Genomic DNA, 12,881 nt, shown 5'->3' with positions numbered 1-12,881 from the left:
GCCACTTACTACAATCATAGATAATGTTATTTTACAACAGAAAATATGAACCTGAAGAATTTTCAGTGTTGCCAGAATAACATTTCCTCCAAAATCTAAGTGAAGGCAGCGGCTAAAGAAACAAACTCAACTGCATTTGATTACGTATCATGTTGTTTTGTTATCCTGTGAACTACTTTCTAAATATTAGTTGTATTTAGTTTGTAATAAAATAGTTTTAATATACAGTTATTAAAATTAAATAATAATGTTATTTAGAAAGTAGTTCACAGGATACCAAAACAACATGATTCGTAATCAAATGCAGTTGACTTCTGTTTCTCTAGTCGCTGCTTTAACGTAGATTTTGGGGATGTTATTCTGGCAACACTGTATTTCTATAGATGACAAGACTGAAAATTCTTTAGGTTCATATTTTCTGTTTTAGAATAACATTATCTATGATTGTGGTAAGTTGCATTTCAGTATCCTTTCACTTATGAACAATGAGCAAAAGAAAATTGTAAATTTTGTATTATTTTTAGTAAGTCAGGCTCTTAACTCAATCTACTCGTGCACATGGCCGAATGTTAAGACTTGGGTGAAACAGTCGAAGAACCAGAAATAGACTACGGTTCGTAAACTCAGTCTTGATGTATTTGGATATAAAATCACAGAGAAAATAATAAGATTTTCTCTGTGATAAAATGAAAGGAAATTTTGTTTGTGTAATTCGTCGTACATTAACAGTTTTCTCCCCGAAAAACAATTTTTTCCATTTATTATTTTTTTTTAAATATACGCTTACCCTTCTCACTTTCCAAAAGAAGGAACCAACAAGCGTTTGTTTGACCTACTTTTTAAAAAGAAATCGAAGTTCGTATTATAATCAACCTATTAAGTTACATTATTTTCTTGAAAATACAATAAAATTTGCACATTAATTTTGTCTTTTTGAAGAGCAAGGTTCTGTTCTATTTTTCTTTACAGAATTGGTAGAATTTCATGTTAATTTCATCGTCATTTTTTCTTCGGAAGTATACTTTCAACAATAAAACTTTCTCAACAATGAAAGAAACGAAATATCCGAAAAGATTTTTCACTAATTTGATTTATCTTTGAACAAAGCTTGAGTTTTCATTTTTTGTAGTTAATACAATTATTGTTTCCCTCTCCCTACAAAATACATTGGAAAGATAAAGGACACGAGCTGCTACTACCTGTTATGAATTAGTAAATGACTTAAGTTTTTCGAGAGAAAAAAATAGAAATTGAAAATACTACTTTTTACCTTCTGTATACATGGTTCAGTGTGTGATCAATATTCTGCATTGTGAAGCAGTTAAACGAATTTTCATTAGTTCCACTCCGCCCCCTTTCTTTTAATATTGCACAAATCCAACAGTAATAATACAGTTTCTCTCTTGTGTAATTTTCTAGTAAGTATAAAATAGTGATGATTTTCGTTGTTAGTTCCAACGTTTAAGATCACATATAGTAGTGATTGATTTACAACGTGTTGTCTGATAGTGTAGAAAATGCGGACAAAACGAACTATTTCATCAAATACTAGTATTTTCAGCCTACTTACCTCTGCAATAGTATTACCGTTTTGAACGGGAAAAATAATGTCCAGCAGCTCAACGAAATGCCATGGGTGAGTATAAAATCATCAAACGTAAAAATTGACTGTATGGCAACGGGAAAAATAATGTCCAAAAATTTTATATATATATATATATATATCAGTCGATAAATTCCATGCAGCTCAATGAAATGCCATGGGTGAGTATAAGATCAACAAACGTAAAAATTGACTGTGTGGGCAACTATGCAACCAGTGAAGTATATCCTCTCAAAGTTTTTCATTATGACGCAGCCAAGATGACAATATACAGTGATCAATACGATATAGCCCAGAATTATGATTAATTTTTGTATTACCGTAATATTGTCCAAAGATCAGACGTATAAAGAGTGACCCATAAAGAATGCAGCTTTTGAAATGCCCGCTATTTCTGTTCTACTAATTTGGCAGTACTGAATTTTACACGACTTTCATCTGTTCTGTTTGGAGTTAAGTAGTCACGGTGCGCCGAATATCGCATGATCGTCATCTGTTTTCTGCTATGGGTAGGAATGGAGCGTTTCACGACAGAACAGCGTGTTGTCATAGTGACCAACATAGTTGTCCGTCATGAAGCTCTCCATTCCTACCCGTACAGAAAACAAATGAAAATCGTGTAACGTTCAGTGCTGCCAACTTACTAGTACAGAAATGGCGGGCATTTTAAAAGTTGTGTTCTTTATGGAACAACCTTTATCTGTCAATACATTTCATTTACGAGCTTAACAAAACAGATTTTTTTTTTTTACTAGTAAATCCTCATGCGTATAACTGATAAGCTTTTATTACTTTTTTTTAAACTACTGTTAAGTAGCTGATTGTATCTTGTTTCTTACGGTAACACATACGTACACACCTAACAATGACGCCCACATTCCCTATAAGTACGCAGAGATACTTTAGAATTATTCTTGGTTTGTTCAATATTTTCAGATAACGTGAGAAAAAATGGAGACAAAATTGATGAGCACCGTGATGGAGAGCTTTGTGCATTAACTACAGTAGACTATCGACTATTCGACCTAATATGACGGAGGGACAAGCCGGATGGACCGAATTTCTACAGTTACTCATTTCCTGCCCCACCTACACTATGAAAAAAACATTTTTTTTTTACACCAAAACCCACTTACTTATATTTTCTGACCTCTTAGCCAGTACTTTATACATGTTTGTTATGTACTTACTCTGCATTAAAATAATAATAATTGCAGAAAAAGGAAGTTCAAGAAAAAATATTGTACACATTTTACGATAAATGTTATTATTGTTATTAAGTATTCTGCCTGTTGGCAGGTTCTTTCAATCTTCAGCGTCCTCTTTTTACTCCCAGTATTATCTTCTAGTTTTCAAACATCAATCAGTTGTGTTCTTCTTCCTTTTCCTCCCTTTCCTTCTATCTTTCCCTCTACTGCAGATTGAACAAGACAGTTTCTTCGTAAGATGCGTCCAATCCATTTTGTCTTCCTACGAAGAATGCTGGTTAAAAGTGTCCGCTTCTCTCGTGTTGTTTTAAAACTCTTCATTTGTTACTCTCTCTGTCATTTTATCTTCTCCATCTTCCTCCAACGTCACATTTCGAAATATTTCTTCTTTAGCTTCCGTAATATCTAGGTCTCTGACCCATACAGTCCAATACTCTATATATACCTCCTTAGTCCAATATTAAGCCTGCTATTTGAGAGTGATCTTTTCTTGTTGAATGCCACTTTGACTATGGCAATTCTTGACCTATCTTTGGTGCAGAAAGCGTCTCTCGTCAAAATACTTACAAGATATTTGAAATCATCTTCCTCTTCAAGCTCTCTTTGATTTACTCAGACGCGTAAAGGCGTGTTTCCACGGGATATTCTCATGCTTTTCGATTTTTCGACATTGATTTCATCTCATATTGTTTCTCGGTGTTAACAATTTTGTCCATCGTCTTCTGTAACCCTTCTAGGTTTTAGCTAGAATAATCGTATCATCTGCCCTCCAATCTTGATATCTCCGATTCCCATTAATGCTTTTTTCATTAAATATTTACTGGAAATGTTGAATAATTGGGGCGACATACTACATGCTTGTCTGACTCGTCTTTCAATCTCCGCACTATTGGTTTCCCTTTCATTCAAGTGCAACCTCACTTGTCCCGTGTACAGATTGCGAATGAGTCGTCGGTGTCTCCAGCTGACCCGATTTCTTTAAATATCTTCAGAAGTTCGGTCCAATTGATCTGGTGAAAAGCTTTTTGCCAGTCGATGAAGCACAAACATAAATCTTCATTTGGGTCAAGAACTCGTTCTGGTACAATTCTCATCAACCCAATAGCATCCGTCGTGTCTGTTCCTTTCTGGAATCTAAATTTGATCTTCCTCCAACATCTTTGCTATCTTTATTTTCCAGCCACCTGTTCAGTATGCGCGGAGTAATCTTCTTAATGTGGGAAATATCACTAATGGTTCTGTGATCACTACATTTCTTTGCTTGTTTTTCTTGGATAATGCAACCATCGTATCAAGAAAATCCTTTGGCCATTGTCCACTGAGGTAGAGAGTCTTAATAAGTGAAGTCAGTACTTTCAGTGCATTTTCTCCTAATCCCGTGTGAAAATCTGTTCTTCTCCGCTGGTCTTCTTCCTTCGCATGTCTTTTAGGGCTTATACTACTTCACTGTTCAATATACTGTGGCCTTCTTCTTCAGCATCCACCTCTTCCTCTGCTTCGATCGCAGTATCTTTGGGGAGGTTCTTCTGATCATGCAGATCCTTATATATATATTTCAAGTTATACGAATTTTGTAATGTCTAACTTAATTGCAAGAAACATAAAATTATATAGATTATATATGCACACAGTTTTAAAATAAATAAAACATTAACGTAAAACGTGGGCCTAACTCTTAAATAAATGAAAAACTTCATGAGAGATGACTGCGTTTCGCTGGCAACGTCGCGTTTTTATGAAGTCGTTTCGAGTAGATTGTTCAAGAAATAATAAATAAAATAAAATAACTTATTCCTGAGTTTACTTTTTTTTCTGTGTGCGCGCTAAATGATGGTGAGTTCACTGTATTTGACTATCAGAATGTACTACCATGAGCAAAATAAATGACGCGTCTCTTTATTCTGAAGTTTTTTTTGAAAATATCTGTGTTTTCTTTATATGTTCGAAATTTCGAAAGGTTTCCCCAGCAGGACAGGTTAATAACAAACCCGTTTTTAATATTTGTGTTAGATATTAGCTTAAAATAAATAAATTAGAAGCAAAAAACATTAAATCGACAGAAATCTCGAGAATTACCAACTCTGCTAAAGTGGGAAATTTTCAAGAACGCGAGGGAATTCTGCAGTTCAACACGAAGCAGCGACATCTATGTCATTGAGAGAGACGTGGATTAGATCTACAAACGAAACATTTCTAATGTGTCTTATTACATGCATTATCAGCGAACTCCAAATATATGAATCTATGCTAAGTATTAACGTATAGATAGAGCAAATAGTGGAAATTACCTATGGAAAAAGACGACGACTTAGCACAATCGTAATGAAAAATCATCTTTACCGTAGAACAGGTTCAGTTCACGTAAGAAAACAAGTAGCTCAGTTAGTTAAAGCAACTAGTCTGTATGCCGAAGGTATTGGGTTCGAACCCCATGGAAGTGCTGTTGTAATTTTTATTACTGTGGTTATTTTATTTATTTTTTATGTGGGAAAAAATCTAATTGTAACATATGTGTAAAACTCATGACGATACCAAAAAAAAAAAAAAAAAAAAAAAATGCCGTTCTCGCACTTGCATTAGTGTCTCTAATTTTTGTTTGCAAACAGTTTCTTAATAATTTCCCCTGTGCTCACTACTCACTACATGCTCACTGGTGCATAACGAATATTTTCCAGTAAATGTTAATCCTAATTTGGAGAATTTTATAAAGTTTCACAATGTTTCTCGCTTGATAGTCTTCTATCTACTTTTTTGGACACTTTGATAACAGATTTTCCTATTAAATGTTTAATTTCCCCTATATATATTTAATTACAGAAAAGTTTTACATGTATTTGTCTTAAATTGAAATTGTTTTGAATTTACCACATGAGGTAAGTAGCCCGAAGGAGGAGAACTGAAGTAACTGATATTCTACGTAAAAGCAACCTATTGTAGAATTATTATGTTTCTTAACTTCAGCACATTCTTAACTTTACGTTGGTCAGACAGAGAAAAATCCTGTTTTTTCCTCTCCTATCACAACTCATCTTAAAGCTCTACATGTAATGATTCGTGTTACATAATTTCGGCTCTCCAAAGACATTTATTATTATTATTATTATTATTCCTGAATATGCCACCCTTACATAATGTAACTTTAGATATTAATATCTTGGTTTAAAGTGCTTTCTTTAGTAATAATTTGAGCAACCATGTAACAAAATTTAAAATGTATGAGAGGGCACGAAGTTTTATTTCCCCCCCCCCTCTCTTTTCAGCACCGTCCCAACAGAAAGTATATAATTTCTGACAAGCAGAGTAGACAAAATGAATAAGAAATATATTTAAAGTAACCTTTCCTCCTTCGTGAATGCAATATCACGTAACATTTTTTATTCTACTGAAGACGACCCTAGGCCGTTATGGTTAGGTAACAAAAGAAATACCTAATATATTTATTGCGCCCCTTGACTGTAATATTACCTCTTCTTTATTTGTTCGAGGCCACCCTACATAACCAAGGGTGACAAAAAGAATAGGAAAAGTGTCTAAAGATTACAAAACACTTTATATTTTGTCAGAAACAAGGCAGTGTATACACAGCATTGCTTTCGTTAACAAGTGTTTCACCGTTGAGTCGCTTATAAAATTAGACAGAATAAAGTTTTCTAGAGGGATTTGTCCAGGATGGTTTTGTGTCGGGCTAATAACGACGAGTATAATTATTTACATCACCGTTAAAGAAATAGCAAACTTTCTGAAAGGGACTTACTTAGGAAACATCAGATCCTCCTTCTACTTAATTGCATCTGGCGTTCTGAATGAAAGTTCTATGGGACTATTAGAAAAATATATATTCCCGTTTCCACGCTGATGGTAGAATTTCTTAAGCAGTTATTGAATTACGTTCGAAGCATACGCGTAAATAGCGCCCCCGCAACCCTGTGGCGTGGGGACCGCACAAGCTGCAAGGCCAAAAATATACAGAAAGTACGCAGGGGCGGACCAGGCCAAATTTTCACCAGGCAAAGTGACTTTTTGGCACCCTCCCCCTAGTACTAGCCTATATTTTACATTTTATCATAGTGTTTTTAATATTTTAAACCCATTTTTCAAAAATACATTCATTAACTAGGAAAACTTCACAAATAATATGGCCCGCTATAAACAATACGAACTCCCCGCCCCCCGCTTGGTCTTGTGGCTAGCACGCCTGTCTTCTGTGGTACCGGATCCAATTCCCGGTGGATTACTGTTGAACGATAAAAGTGGTTCAGATTCCACTATAATTTTTATCCACATCTTCTTTGGCCATTAAGGCATAACCGTGGAACGCTAAACTCAAGCAAACAAACAAACAATACTTACACCCCCGCCACTCTTTATTCTGCATGCCATCTCTCCATTTTTCGATACAGCCCCCTTATTACTATGAAACTCTCTTCTTCAATAGTTATGTAATTGCCACTACTTTACAAGAATATAAACCAAAAACGTCAGTAGAAAACACGTTCTAAAATTTACTTTTTGAGGCTCGTTTTGGCGCCCCTCTTTCTCTGGCGCCCCGGGCAGTCGCCCGGCCCTTGGGACGCACCTGAAAGTACGGACGCATAACTAAGGACTGCGGAGGAGAGGTTAACCTTCATATTATTCCACTGGTTTAACGTGTTTGAAATGTTCAGTGACTGATCGGTTAGTGAAATAATTTCGACGGTTACTGATGTTTAAAGTTTAGCTGAGACAAAGTTACCTAACCAAATACATTTGATATCGCGATGTCACAATTTGATTTTTCCTCACGTAAAAAAGATAAAAACAATCAATAGTAATAAAAACCCTTACTCGTACTGGGCTCTAACTAACAACCTAATTCGTACAGACTAGTTGCTCTGACTAACTGAGTTTCGATTTCTTACGCGAAAGAAGTCTGTTATATTACGAGGCATGCTTTTCATTAGCAAAACTGTTCGAAGTAATACGAACATGGCTCAAGAACAGAGACGGAACTGAATTACCACTCGATTGACCTTGAGGCCAAATCACCAAAGAGTAGCTATAAACGTAAGTTCAACATGCATTTCTGTGGAGTTCTGTTCAGTATTCCTATCTGCCAATAACGCTTGTTTGTAAGAGTAATATTTTACAAACCTAACCTTTCGATAGAGCACAATAGCAAAAGAATAAAAGGGAAGGAATTCTTGCCCTTGTGACAAGGTGACCAGAATGTTCACTTGCGAAAACGGGACACATACAAATCGGCTACGAGGGGGGGGGGGTGATACCTGACTTCCAGATTGCATTTTGGGACTCAGCAGTGTTCTCAATTTACAAAATACACAAGTAAGAGTGATAACTTACACAAGTAAGAGTAAGAGGGGTAACTTTGCGTGTACCACACAACAAATTATGGTTCCCGATTGCGAGTTCTACCCAACAATTCTTTTAACTAGTTGAACACTCAGAATTCCCACTCAATTCTCACTTGAACCACGAACACTCAATTCCCATTTGAAAATTCAGAAGTTCACGGCTGAACCTTGGCAACGAGTGTTTGCATTGACGATTTATATTTTGAATAATAATTACGTGACAACTAGCTCATTTTTACTTAAAAACGGGACATTTAGGGGTCCCGTTCGAGAATCAGAAAAAAACGGGACACCAGTTGGAAAAAAGGGACTGTCCCGGCTAAAACGGGACGTCTGGTCACCTTGCCTTGTGAACGTTGGATACCACCATGTGCAATAAAACTGTCGCGTCTCCCTGAAGTGATATTTTATCGAAAATAACTCTTTTCCCTTTATATATCCGAAGTTTTTGAGGGTTTCAAAATGGGGAAACGTTACTGACAAACAAGGACGCATTTAGGGGTGGGTACAGGGGGTCCGGACCCCCTCTGAAATCCCAACTTTTCTGTAAATTTAGCCTAATTTTTGGGATTATCTTTTAAAATTTTATTATAATTTATCCTAATATTGAAGTCGGGCCCCTTCCGAAATAAATTACTGTATACGTGCCTGCTGACAATTTTCAATATATTCGTTAAACAATAAAGTAAAATAATTAAATTAGGAGCAAAAAGCTTCAACACGGGCTAACTTTTGTCCACTGCCAATATTGTTAGAAGGGATATTAATAGCAAAAACTGCTAGTCAATGCTGAACCTTGAAACTTCACCCCGAACAGCAAGCCTATTATTGAGAACTACATATAAAACATTTATCAAAACTTATCTAGCTTTTATGAAATTATGGCTGGCATGAAATTATTATATACACTAAAATGCACTATCCTAAAATGTGTATCTAAACATTGCTCTACGTATCTACGAAGCAATGAAAATTTTTTATCGAAATATTTGGGCAGGAAACTAACAGCCAGCCATTTTATTTAAATCGTAATAAACCCTGTAACCGTGCGTTAACGTGAAGACAAAGCTTGGTCCATTGGTAAAGTGTTGGAAGAATGAAAACTCAATGTTCGTAGGTTCGAATTTATCCACTCACCAGAACATTTTATTCTTATGTGTAACGATGAAATAAGAAAGAAAAATGTATAACCGTTAAGACAAAACTTCAACCAAGTCTGAAGAGAACAATACTAAAATAGTAACACAATGACGTCAACCAAGAATTATTTCATGTAGCGTTTGGACGAAATTACAACTGTCAACAATTGCAGAAGTGAAAACAGGCTGATAGGCGTAATGTAGTCTAGACTTCTGAATGCATTTACTTCCTCAAAACTTCCGTCTCGTCATTGGTATGCCGTTAGCCATGGTAAAACCTTTCAATTGGAAGTGAAATGACAAACTAAAACAGTTTTAAATCAATAAATGTCTATGTGTAAAAGTATGTGTCTCTTATCTGTAGTTCTGAGTTCCTTTTACTTTGAAATGACAAATGAGAGAAGAAAGTATGGTGATCGGAAAAAAAAAATCAAAATTTGAGATTTCAACGAGTTTACACGTATTATAGCCCCTAATACCGAAAAAGTTATTTTTTGATACATGTCCATCTGTTCGTCCGTCCGTTCGCTACACTTTTCTGTGCACTCGCCTAGAGGCCAACCGTTCAACTTATCTGCACCAAATTTTAGTTTAAGATTTTTATAGTATTTCCTATAGTTTCTTTTATTTCCCTCCTACTCCCAAAACAAGGGTAGTTTCCTGTACGATGAAATTAGAAAAAATATATTTTCTCATAACTGGCTCTAACGATCTTGTTTTCTTTCTTTTTATATAAATCAATATTTAATTAGCAACCCTATTTTGTGGTATAAGGCATTTATCTGAGAAAAATCTACAAGGGGTAGTTTATACTTAGGGGTGAGTTTTTTCTCAGTGATTTTCTCAAAATGGACTCAAGTGTTTTCGTTCATATTTCATAATTAAATATTTCATTAATAACTTAACAATATGGCATAAATAACTCGTTTGTCCTAAAAAAAATGCGAGGGGCATTTTATTCTTGGTGGAGTGTGTTGTCTGGGCGATTTTCTCAAAAATGACTCAAAAGAGTTTATTCGTATTTCAAAAATACATATTTCGTTAATAACCGAACAATATGGCAAAAATCGTTTGTCCTGAAAAAAATATACGAGGGGTAGTTTACTCTTGGGGGTGTTTTTCCTCCACGGTTTTCTCTAAAATGAATCAAGCAATTTTGTTCGTACTCAGAAATAAATATTTCATTAAAAACCTAATAATATGGAATAACTCGCTTGCCCTGAAAGAATCCTCAAGAGATAGTTTATTCGGGGAGTTATTTTTCCCTCACGATTTTCTCAAAACTTACGTGGACAATTTTATTGATAATTCATAAATAAATATTTCATTAATAACCCTATATTTTAGTATAAGTCATTTCTATGAAAAACAATTACGACGGATAGATTATTTTGGGGGTCAAGGTTTTTCCCAACAATTTTCTCGAACGACAGGCGATTTTGTTCAAATTTCTCAAATAAATATTTCATTAATAAGCAAAAGTATATCTTAACTCATTGTTCGAAACAATTCACAAGAGGTAGGTTACTTCTGACGTGTTCTTTTTGAACGATTTTCTAGAAAATGACTCATTTGATTTTTTCATATTTCATAAACAATTATTGCATTAATTGCTCTATTATATGTCTAATGAAAATGTGCTTAAAGTGTGAGTTAGTTTTGTAGTGTGGATTTTCTTCAATCGAAGTCTTTTATTCGATAATCTGACATTCGATGTATTTGAATAATACGATATTTTTTTTCGTATTATCCAAATACACACTTCAGTAACAACTGCGGCCTAACACAGTTAAGAAATTGAATTGAAAAAGTTTAGTGCGGTGGCCCTGTAATTGAATATTTTTTGGTAAACACCCTAGCTTTTTGTGGTAAACTCAGGCTTTTCTTTTTCGAGCGACAAAAGAGAGAAGAAAATATGGTGATTGTGAAAATAGTATATCAAATTCAGATTTCAACGGATTTACATACTTCATGGCATCTACATACCGAAAATGTGATTTTTCGATACCCGTCCTTCCTGTGCGTCCGTTCGGTACACTTTTCTGTGCACTCGCCTAGAGGCCATACCGTTCAACGTATCTACACCAAATTTTAAACTTAGGGTTTACATAGTATTCCTACAGGAAATTTTCCCATTTTTTTCCTACCGCCTAAAATAAGTGTGGTTTACTAACAGCCGAAAATCGAAAAAAGCTATTTTCTCCAAAATGGTTTTAACAATTTTGTTTATTTTTCATTAATCAATATTTAATTAACAACCCTATATTGCAGTATCAGATATTTCTCTTAGAAAAATTTACGAGGGGTAGTTTATTCTTGGAGGTGACTTTTTCTCGACGATGTTCTCAGAAAGGACACTGGCAAATTTTGTACACACTTCATAAACAAATATTTAACCTTGCAGCATGGTATAAGTCAATTGACCTGTAGTAGCTTATTCTTGGAGTTGAATTTATTTCCAGTGAGTTTCTCAAACACGACCAGTTGGCAACCCTGTATCTCGACAAAGAAGCTGAACTCGAAAACTGCAAGAGGGCTATTTGTCTCCTTTTGATGTCACGAAACATCTCCCGAAGTTTGTGGACATCTTTCAGGTTCACCCTTAATGAAGCTCCTTTTCGAAAAGTTAACTATTAACTTTAGACATTGTTTATTTCTTTTAAAAATCACAAATGCCGTTATTAATTTTAAGGCAGAGAGCTACTTTTGAGAGAATAGATCTTTAAAAATAATTTTAAAACTTAGACTTTTGTTTTCGAGACATTCCAGACCAGACGAGACATTTTAAAAGCTATCTCGTGTCCAAAACATTTGTTACGTCTTCTTTTGGATGTCACAAAGCGCGTCTCGTCTCTTTCTCGAGACATGTCTTATCTCGTGCGCATTCGTTAACACTTGGGAAGGATTATCTTTCTACTCAAAGCATTGTTTTTATAATGGTTGCATATTTATGATAATTGCCGTCAACATAAATTACAGTTCTTTCAGTTGAATTAATTGTTTATTATTATTATTGAAATTAAAATTAAATGGAATATCTAGTTTAACGTTGCACGATTATGCACCTACGCTAAGGGAGAATGATGATGAATGAAATGATGAAATGAAGAAAGTGGGAGGAAAATGGAAAATTCCAAGAAAACCCATACCCATGCACACGGTATTTGTCTACCTCAAATTTCACTTGGCGCGAAGTGGAGTCGAGCCACGGACCTCATGAATGCTCTATTATTATTATTATTATTATTATTATTATTAATATAATAATATTATTATTAATAATAATAATAATAATTGAAGTGAGATTAACGAGTTTCAACCGTCCGACTCAACCAATGTTTGGGTGCCTGTTCGTTCGTCTACTCCATGACAACTTTTCATAAAAGACATTTCCTTTTAATGAAACTAGTAAGTGCCTTTTAGCTTTGAGAAGTAACTATGCTTGGAATTTGAAATCTGCAAAATATAAGAGGTAAAATTAACCAAATGGTGCAAGTTTACACTAATGTATACAAAACAATTTTGCAATATCAATTACGTGAATCTTGTCCCATAAAGAAGCCGAAACCCCTACACCGAA

The sequence above is a fragment of the Thermobia domestica genome, chromosome 8, assembly GCF_964235325.1.
Source record: "Thermobia domestica chromosome 8, izTheDome1.hap1.1, whole genome shotgun sequence".
Classification (NCBI taxonomy): Eukaryota; Metazoa; Arthropoda; class Insecta; order Zygentoma; family Lepismatidae; genus Thermobia; species Thermobia domestica.
Note: the sequence above shows the minus strand (reverse complement) of the source record.